General features: G+C 43.0%; 1 non-coding gene across 1 annotated transcript; it reads left to right on the forward strand.

The window, feature by feature from the left end:
* Positions 1-1,069: 1,069 nt before the first annotated feature.
* Positions 1,070-1,141, forward strand: TRNAH-GUG (transfer RNA histidin (anticodon GUG)). The gene has a single exon. It is a non-coding gene; the product is annotated as a tRNA-His (tRNA).
* Positions 1,142-10,137: the final 8,996 nt, after the last annotated feature.

Genomic DNA, 10,137 nt, shown 5'->3' on the forward strand with positions numbered 1-10,137 from the left:
CCACTCTACTCTATACTACTTCATTCCATGCCACTTCACTGTACTCCACTCCACTCCATCTCACACAATATCACTCAATGGCACTACATGCGCTCTACTCTATGCCACTCTACTGCACACTACTCTATGCTGTGCCACTCTACACTACTCTCCTGTAGGCCTTTCTACTCTATGCCACTTTTTTCTCTGCTCCTCTCTACACCACAGTGTCACTCCATGCAACACGACTGTATGCTACTCAACTCCACAACACTCTACTTCATGCAGTCCGACTCCACTCCTCCTAATTCTTTGCCACCCCTCTCCATGACACACTGTTCTCTGACTCTATGCCATTCCATGCCACTTCACTCTATACCACACTATGCCACTCTACACCACACTACTTTACTCTATGCTACTCTATGCCATTCTATGCAACCTCACTCCTCTCTACCCCACTCTGCTCTATGCCACTCCATTCCTCACAATGCTATTCAACGCCATGCCAAGGCACACCACTTCATTATATTCCACTGTATTCTATGACACATTACGTCACTCTACTCTTTGCACTTCAATCTACTCCCTTCTATGACCCTCCATTCATCACCACTCCATTGTTTGCTAGTCAAGTTTATGCCACTTCATTCCACACAATGCAACTCTAAAGCAGTATGCACCAAGCAGCTGAATGTGTCTGAAGAGACACCCAGAAAAGAAAAAAACAACAATATGTGGGGGCCTGTTCCGAGCCCCTCCTGGCCTGGAGGAGTTTGGTCGGCCGTGGATTAAGTTTTTACAGAGTTCACTTCCCCGACCCCAGCACTCATAGAACACTTGAGACTTGCAGGGCAGAGTGGTGGATCTTGTTAAGAAGTCTGGGCTTCTTGGTTTATGGGGAGTCTTGTCACTGGAAGCAGAGAGGTAAATATTTGCTGTGATCTGCTACTCAAAGAAAAGACCCTGATCTAACTTGAAAAGATGGGTTTTAAACAAACGCTAAATCTATCCACTCCACGGACACTGTGACCTTTTTTAAGCCTATCAGAGCCACACCAGGGTAGTCTTTTCAGAGCCCAAGTAGCTCGCTGTGATCGTATAGTGGTTAGTACTCTGCGTTGTGGCCGCAGCAACCTCGGTTCGAATCCGAGTCACGGCATTGCGGGTGGAAAAGTCACGGCAGTTGGTCAGCATTTTTATTCTCACTTCTTAATATTTACATGAGTTAAGAGCTTGAACCTAATTTCAACGGTGAAATTAAATGTCTTTGAAGAACGCGTTAACAATGTTATTATTTATTTCCCCTTTCTGCGCTTTTACGTTTGTGGCGGTCCTGATGTGAAAAGTATGAGCTACAGTTTGGTTTCACGGGACCCGGTCAGCAAGAGGGATGGATGTCTGTGTCTCCTGTACCTGCAGCGCCGAGGCTCCTGTACTGACGCGGAGTAGCTTTCAATGTTGAAAGGGATCCTGCTAGTCAAATATCAGTTTTTGCAGCAATTCAGGCCGCGAAGAAAAAAGGTCTAAAAATAAATATTTGTATAGAAAGTAAGACTGAGCTCCCAAGGGTCTGAAAGAAAGAGGCGACGGAGAAGGACACTGAGAGGCGCACTCACCCAATCAGCGTTTGGCTTCATCATCCCGCACCCGACGGATCACCGGGCAGCTAGAGGTAAAGTTTTAAAACTTAAGCCAAGTTTATTAGTCGTGGTCGAATCGTGAATTACACAATTACGCTCCTTTGTGGAATTTGGAGTAATGTGGGGAAAGACATCTACCCAAGAGCGGAGGAAAAGAGCGCGAGCAGCGGCTGTTGTGCCAGTTCTGTTGCATTTAGAGCGATTTTCTTGCGCAAAGTGTATATCAGGTTCCTTTCGGATCTGAGCGTGTATTTTGCACCAGGAAAATAGCCTTGTGTAATTCTGTACAACCTTGCATAATGTTGCTGTAATTTCGCGTAATTACACTGCAGTGAGTTACACTGGTTACGCCCATCCCTACATTTGACTCATGTTTAACAGAGAGGTCCGTCCATCTATTGATAAATTCATCTGTCCATCCATCTTTTTGCCTGTGTGCCTGCTTATCTATCTGCTCACCTACCTGTGCGTGACTGTGAACCTGTCTAACAGAGTGTTGATGCCTGGCTGTATGCTTTGTTAACACTATAACGCTCATAGGGACATTGAGGAGGACATCTTGGCGCTATGGTTTTTTTTGGTATGAAGCAACCGTTTTCAAATCCTGACAGTCCACACAAAGTTGATCATATGTGATCCCATTTTCGTACCAACAGCTGCTTCTCTATATACTTATCGGTCCACGTCTATTACTACATGTGCTTTCTATTTACTTTCTATTTCAATCTGGGTATCTGCCTTACTGCCTATTTCTGCCCATCTCTGTTTATGTTAACACTTTAAAGCCTACATGCTGACTACCAAGGTCTTTGTGGCGTGGTTATTTCTAAAGCAGGCGCGTGTGATTTACAGCGGTTTCTGTGAAGCTGATTATATCTCATCCATGATTTACTCACAGCTACATACTGCCTTTCTGTCTACAAACCTGTACAGATGCATCGGTGCATGTGGCTTATTTATGACGATCTGTTTAACCTTCTATCCGTCCATCTATCTGTGCAACTGTCTTACAGTTTCCCCTCTTTTATGTTGTTACAACACTATTTGTTAAACAAACCTTCACAGTCAGAAGGGCTTCCAGGCGCTGTTATTTATTAAAAAAACTGCAAAGAACACCAGTTTATGCAATGTTGATGACATTTACTTCACCCCTTTATTGTTGCATTAATGGGTTTTCAAGTCACAAAACGGGTCCCTGATGAAGCCTAAGTGGACTTCTGAGCTGCTGTAGCTCTGTGGGGTCTCCAGCTCTCCTAGGGCCTCAGATCTACCACTACAACACCAGCCTTACCCTAAGTTGTGCAGCAGATTTTTAATTTTTTTTATTTATTGGTATTTCAGATGGTACATATTATTCACAGGATTGTAACAGGTTGCAGAGCTGTATGAATCTCCTTTCCATGACAACTTTTGAACAGTTACCCATTACTGCTATTATATTATGTTACCACCACGCTGAGGGCTGTTCCTTGCATAAATCTGTAAGCAGGCTTGTGATCTGTGGTGTGGGCCTCCTGTGGGTCTCCGGTTCAGTGCTGTATGCCCATGGAGCAGGGTGGTCGGTTGCCACCATTTCCAGCTCTGGCACGTCATCTCTTATTACAACAAATAACAAGCAAGCCAAACAACTTGCCCAGAAACGAGACCTAACTATGCATCGTGTGAGTGTGTCTACAGCTGTATGGGGCCCAGCCGGGTGGGGGAAGGGACCCAGTGGAACCCTCCCCAGTGTATGATCTTCCAGGGAGGTCTAGGAGAGGTGTGTTTGTCGTGCTCCTAACTCCGCAAGTTAAGAGGCCCATCTGCATCGTCATCATAGTCATGTCAGGAGTGTTCCATGCTCCTGCCACCTCTGCCCATAGGGGAGCTATCTGTCTGTTCCTCAGCCCTCTCATTTCTTCCCTCTGAAGTGCCCTTTCTTCTGCCTTGCCAAGGAAGTGATGTCTGCTTATAGCACGTGTCCTACTTTTATAATGTTTTCAGGGCACTTCGCCCACTTCATATCTAGCCAAAATCCTTTAGCACTGGGAGACCACGTGTCTGCTGAATATCTTACCTCCACCATTGGGGGTATAAATGTGTACTTTGGCTCTGTTGTAAATTATTATATAGGGCTCAATTTGGTTGGGTTGTGAATTGCTGTCAAGCTCTAAATCTCAGAATTCTCTTAGTCACACCATTTTATGTCTTGCGTACACAGTGAATGTGCTGTGAGACATATTGTTTAGAATTCAGTGGGCTTACCACACGCCCATAGCTTACTTACCATTAATTGTTTTCTATGTCACTCACATTTGCAATATTTCGTTTGCTTAGCTCCCATAGACTGAATCTTCCTTTCTTGTGTTCATTCCTCCATGGAGGATGGACCAAGTACATGTGTTCTTTTCGTCTTTCTACAGTACGCTATTTTTTATATTTTAAAAGTGTTTTCGTATCATTCTTGGATGTGCAATGTGCTTTCCAACATTCATGACAAGCATACAGCTTATTTTTCACCCTAAACGCCGTCTCTATTGACACTTTAGTTACTTTCTCATACTGTATTCCTCTGCATGACTATACTCTACTCCCCTCAGTGCCACTGTACTCTACACTGTGCAACTCTATACCACTCCACTCTACTCAGTTCTACTCCACTCTAATCTACATTGTTCCACTCTATCACTCCACTCTATGCCACTCTAATCTATGCCACTCCACTATACGCCACTTCACTCCACTTTATGCTACTCCATTCTATGCCACTCCACCCTGTCACTCTCTGCTATGCCCCTCTACTCCACTCCACTCCACTCTACTCTATGCCACTTCCCTTCATTCCTCTCTACGCCACCCTACTTCATAGAATGCCACTTTATGTGACTCTATGCCACTCTGCTCTACATCACTCTAGAATACTCAACTGAACTCTACTCTATACAATTCCACTCTACTTTACTCCTCTCCACTCTATGCCTCTCCACTCTATGCTACTCTACTCCAGTCTACTGTACGCCACTTTATTTTATCCAATTATACTCTACGCCACTGTACACCACTCAACTCTATGCCACTCTACTCCGTTGCACCCCTCTCTACTCTACGCTACTCTACTCCATGCTACTATACTCCACTCTAAGCCACTGTACTCTCCACCACTAAGCTCTATTCCACTCTACTGTATGCCACTCCATGCCACTCTAATCTACCCCACAGAATGCCACTCTACTCTATGCCACTCCACTCAACTCCATGCCATTCCACACTTTTGCACTCTACCCTACTCTGTGCCTCTCCATTCCACTCCATGCTACTCCACTCTATCCCACTACGCTCTACTCTAGTTCACTCTATGCCACTCCACTTTACTCTCTCCCACTCTACTCTATACTACTTCATTCCATGCCACTTCACTGTGCTCCACTCCACTCCATCTCACACAATATCACTCAATGGCACTACATGCGCTCTACTCTATGCCACTCTACTGCACACTACTCTATGCTGTGCCACTCTACACTACTCTCCTGTAGGCCTTTCTACTCTATGCCACTTTTTTCTCTGCTCCTCTCTACACCACAGTGTCACTCCATGCAACGCGACTGTATGCTACTCAACTGCACAACACTCTACTTCATGCAGTCCGACTCCACTCCTCCTAATTCTTTGCCACCCCTCTCCATGACACACTGTTCTCTGACTCTATGCCATTCCATGCCACTTCACTCTACACCACACTATGCCACTCTACACCACACTACTTTACTCTATGCTACTCTATGCCATTCTAAGCAACCTCACTCCTCTCTACCCCACTCTGCTCTATGCCACTCCATTCCACACAATGCTATTCAACGCCATGCCAAGGCACACCACTTCATTATATTCCACTGTATTCTATGACACATTACGTCACTCTACTCTTTGCACTTCAATCTACTCCCTTCTATGACCCTCCATTCATCACCACTCCATTGTTTGCTAGTCAAGTTTACGCCACTTCATTCCACACAATGCAACTCTAAAGCAGTATGCACCAAGCAGCTGAATGTGTCTGAAGAGACACCCAGAAAAGAAAAAAACAACAATATGTGGGGGCCTGTTCCGAGCCCCTCCTGGCCTGGAGGAGTTTGGTCGGCCGTGGATTAAGTTTTTGCAGTGTTCACTTCCCCGACCCCAGCACTCATAGAACACTTGAGACTTGCAGGGCAGAGTGGTGGATCTTGTTAAGAAGTCTGGGCTTCTTGGTTTATGGGGAGTCTTGTCACTGGAAGCAGAGAGGTAAATATTTGCTGTGATCTGCTACTCAAAGAAAAGACCCTGATCTAACTTGAAAAGATGGGTTTTAAACAAACGCTAAATCTATCCACTCCACGGACACACTGACCTTTTTTAAGCCTATCAGAGCCACACCAGGGTAGTCTTTTCAGAGCCCAAGTAGCTCGCCGTGATCGTATAGTGGTTAGTACTCTGCGTTGTGGCCGCAGCAACCTCGGTTCGAATCTGAGTCATGGCATTGCGGGTGGAAATGTCACGGCAGTTGGGCAGCATTTTTATTCTCACTTCTTAATATTTACATGAGTTAAGAGCTTGAACCTAATTTCAACGGTGAAATTAAATGTCTTTGAAGAACGCGTTAACAATGTTATTATTTATTTCACCTTTCTGCGCTTTTATGTTTGTGGCGGTCCTGATGTGAAAAGTATGAGTTACAGTTTGGTTTCACGGGACCCGGTCAGCAAGAGGGATGGATGTCTGTGTCTCCTGTACCTGCAGCGCCGAGGCTCCTGTACTGACGCGGAGTAGCTTTCAATGTTGAAAGGGATCCTGCTAGTCAAATATCAGTTTTTGCAGCAATTCAGGCCGCGAAGAAAAAAGGTCTAAAAATAAATATTTGTATAGAAAGTAAGACTGAGCTCCCAAGGGTCTGAAAGAAAGAGGCGACGGAGAAGGACACTGAGAGGCGCACTCACCCAATCAGCGTTTGGCTTCATCATCCCGCACCCGACGGATCACCGGGCAGCTAGAGGGAAAGTTTTAAAACTTAAGCCAAGTTTATTAGTCGTGGTCGAATCGTGAATTACACAATTACGCTCCTTTGTGGAATTTGGAGTAATGTGGGGAAAGACATCTACCCAAGAGCGGAGGAAAAGAGCGCGAGCAGCGGCTGTTGTGCCAGTTCTGTTGCATTTAGAGCGATTTTCTTGTGCAAAGTGTATAACAGGTTCCTTTCGGATCTGAGCGTGTATTTTGCACCAGGAAAATAGCCTTGTGTAATTCTGTACAACCTTGCATAATGTTGCTGTAATTTCGCGTAATTACACTGCAGTGAGTTACACTGGTTACGCCCATCCCTACATTTGACTCATGTTTAACAGAGAGGTCCGTCCATCCATTGATCCATTCATCTGTCCATCCATCTTTTTGCCCGTGTGCCTGCTTATCTATTTGCTCACCTACCTGTGCGTGACTGTGAACCTGTCTAACAGAGTGTTGATGCCTGGCTGTATGCTTTGTTAACACTATAACGCTCATAGGGACATTGAGGAGGACATCTTGGCGCTATGTTTTTTTTTGGTATGAAGCAACCGTTTTCAAATCCTGACAGTCCACACAAAGTTGATCATATGTGATCCCATTTTCGTACCAACAGCTGCTTCTCTATATACTTATCGGTCCACGTCTATTACTACATGTGCTTTCTATTTACCTTTCTATTTAAATCTGGGTATCTGCCTTACTGCCTATTTCTGCCCATCTCTGTTTATGTTAACACTTTAAAGCCTACATGCTGACTACCAAGGTCTTTGTGGCGTGGTTCTTTCTAAAGCAGGCGCGTGTGATTTACAGCGGTTTCTGTGAAGCTGATTATATCTCATCCATGATTTACTAACAGCTACATACCTGCCTTTCTGTCTACAAACCTGTACAGATGCATCGGTGCATGTGGCTTATTTATGACGATCTGTTTAACCTTCTATCCGTCCTTCTATCTGTGCAACTGTCTACAGTTCCCCCTCTTTTATGTTGTTACAACACTATTTGTTAAACAAACCTTCACAGTCAGAAGGGCTTCCAGGCGCTGTTCTTTATTAAAAAAACTGCAAAGAACAGCAGTTTATGCAATGTTGATGACATTTACTTCACCCCTTTATTGTTGCATTAATGGGTTTTCAAGTCACAAAACGGGTCCCTGATGAAGCCTAAGTGGACTTCTGAGCTGCTGTAGCTCTGTGGGGTCTCCAGCTCTCCTAGGGCCTCAGATCTACCACTACAGCACCAGCCTTACCCTAAGTTGTGCAGTAGATTTTTTATTTTTTTTATTTATTGGTATTTCAGATGGTACATATTATTCACAGGATTGTAACAGGTTGCAGAGCTGTATGAATCTCCTTTCCATGAGAACTTTTGAACAGTTACCCATTACTGCTATTATATTATGTTACCACCACGCTGAGGGCTGTTCCTTGCATAAATCTGTAAGCAGGCTTGTGATCTGTGGTGTGGGCGTCCTGTGGGTCTCCGGTTCAGCGCTGTATGCCCTGTAGGGTGGTCGGTTGCCACCATTTCCAGCTCTGGCACGTCAGGTACTCATCATCTCTTATTACAACAAATAACAAGCAAGCCAAACAACTTGCCCAGAAACGAGACCTAACTACGCATCGTGTGAGTGTGTCTACAGCTGTATGGGGCCCAGCCGGGGGGGGGGGAAGGGACCCAGGGGAACCCTCCCCAGTGTATGATCTTCCAGGGAGGTCTAGGAGAGGTGTGTTTGTCGTGCTACTAACTCTGCAAGTTAAGAGGCCCATCTGCATCGTCATCATAGTCATGTCAGGAGTGTTCCATGCTCCCGCCACCTCTGCCCATAGGGGAGCTATCTGTCTGTTCCTCAGCCCTCTCATTTCTTCCCTCTGAAGTGCCCTTTCTTCTGCCTTGCCAAGGAAGTTATGTCTGCTTATAGCACGTGTCCTACTTTTATAATGTTTTCAGGGCACTTCGCCCACTTCATATCTAGCCAAAATCCTTTAGCACTGGGAGACTATGGGAAGCCGTTCATATCAAAATTACAGAAACTCATATAGGACACATCCTGAAATATATAGCTTGATGCAAAATGAATATGGCACCCACCACAATAAATGTAATATGTGTTAAAATAAATTTGATACCTGGCAGAATGAATCTGACTTGAACCAAAATAAATATGAAACCCGTCAGAATGAATATGCTACTTAGAGATTAATGTGAATAACACACACTCCATATGTAATAAGAGAGATACTGAAATATATAACAATCATACTGACATAAATATGGCCCGCACTGAAATGTACACAATATTCATAAAAAAGAATAGGACATTTCTTGAAATGACTGACATATGCCAAGAGGAATATGGCATACAGTGAAATGAATATGACTGATTGAAATGAATATAAGGCACTAAAATGAATATATTAGATTTTGTAAAGAATATAATGTACATCAAAACTAATATTTCATACAGTGACATGAGCATTACACATGTTGAAATGAATATGAATTGCATTGAAATGAATATAATCCAGATTGCAATGAATGAGATATACCGAAATGAACAGGAGATGACTTAAAATGAATATGGTTTGTGTTTAAATGAATATAATAACTTGACATGCCTTCAAATGAGTATGAACACAGCTGCGTATCTCATGACATCTGTCAATCTGAATATGGCATGCATTGAAAGTAAAATGGCACATATTCAAATAAACATGATATATCTTAAAATGTATAAATTGCATCTTAAAATGAATATGACAAGTGTTAATGAGAATATGACCTCATTTGAAATAAATCTAACAGTGATTGAAAGGAATATAACACATGTTAAAATTAATATAACATGAGTTTAAATGAATATGAGCTTCATTGAAACAAATCTGACATGATTTAAAAGGAATGTGAGCAACGTTAAAATGAACATGCCATTTATCAAAATGAATACGGCTTGAATGGAAAGTAATATGGTACACACTGATATTATTATGATATGTGTTGCAATGGATATAATTCATGTTAAAATTAATATGATGTGTTAATATGAATGACACATCCATCGACCGGAATATGACACATGCTAGGATGAATACGACTTGCATTGAAATTAATATGAGCCAATTTGAAATTAATTCCACATGCCTTAAACTGAATATGACCAATGCTGAAATTAAGATGAAACTTGTCAAAATGAATATGTAATGCTTTGAAACTAATATGTCACACATCAAAATGAATATGGCATTATTGAAATGAATATGACTTATGTTGAAATGGATATGAGCCATGTTAAAATTATTATGTAAGGTGTTAAAGTGAATATGACACCCATTGAGAAGAATATGGCATTAATTGATAGGAATGTGACACCTGGTGAAATTAATATGGCCCTATTGGACCTGGCTCTTTTTGCAGGGTCATCCCCAAAGTTTTTGCCTCCTTCCTCTTAAATTTTCTGACCTGTTTTTGTTGGCTTTAGGACTCTGGGCACTTT

The sequence above is a fragment of the Pleurodeles waltl genome, chromosome 12 (assembly GCF_031143425.1).
Source record: "Pleurodeles waltl isolate 20211129_DDA chromosome 12, aPleWal1.hap1.20221129, whole genome shotgun sequence".
Lineage (NCBI taxonomy): Eukaryota > Metazoa > Chordata > Amphibia > Caudata > Salamandridae > Pleurodeles > Pleurodeles waltl.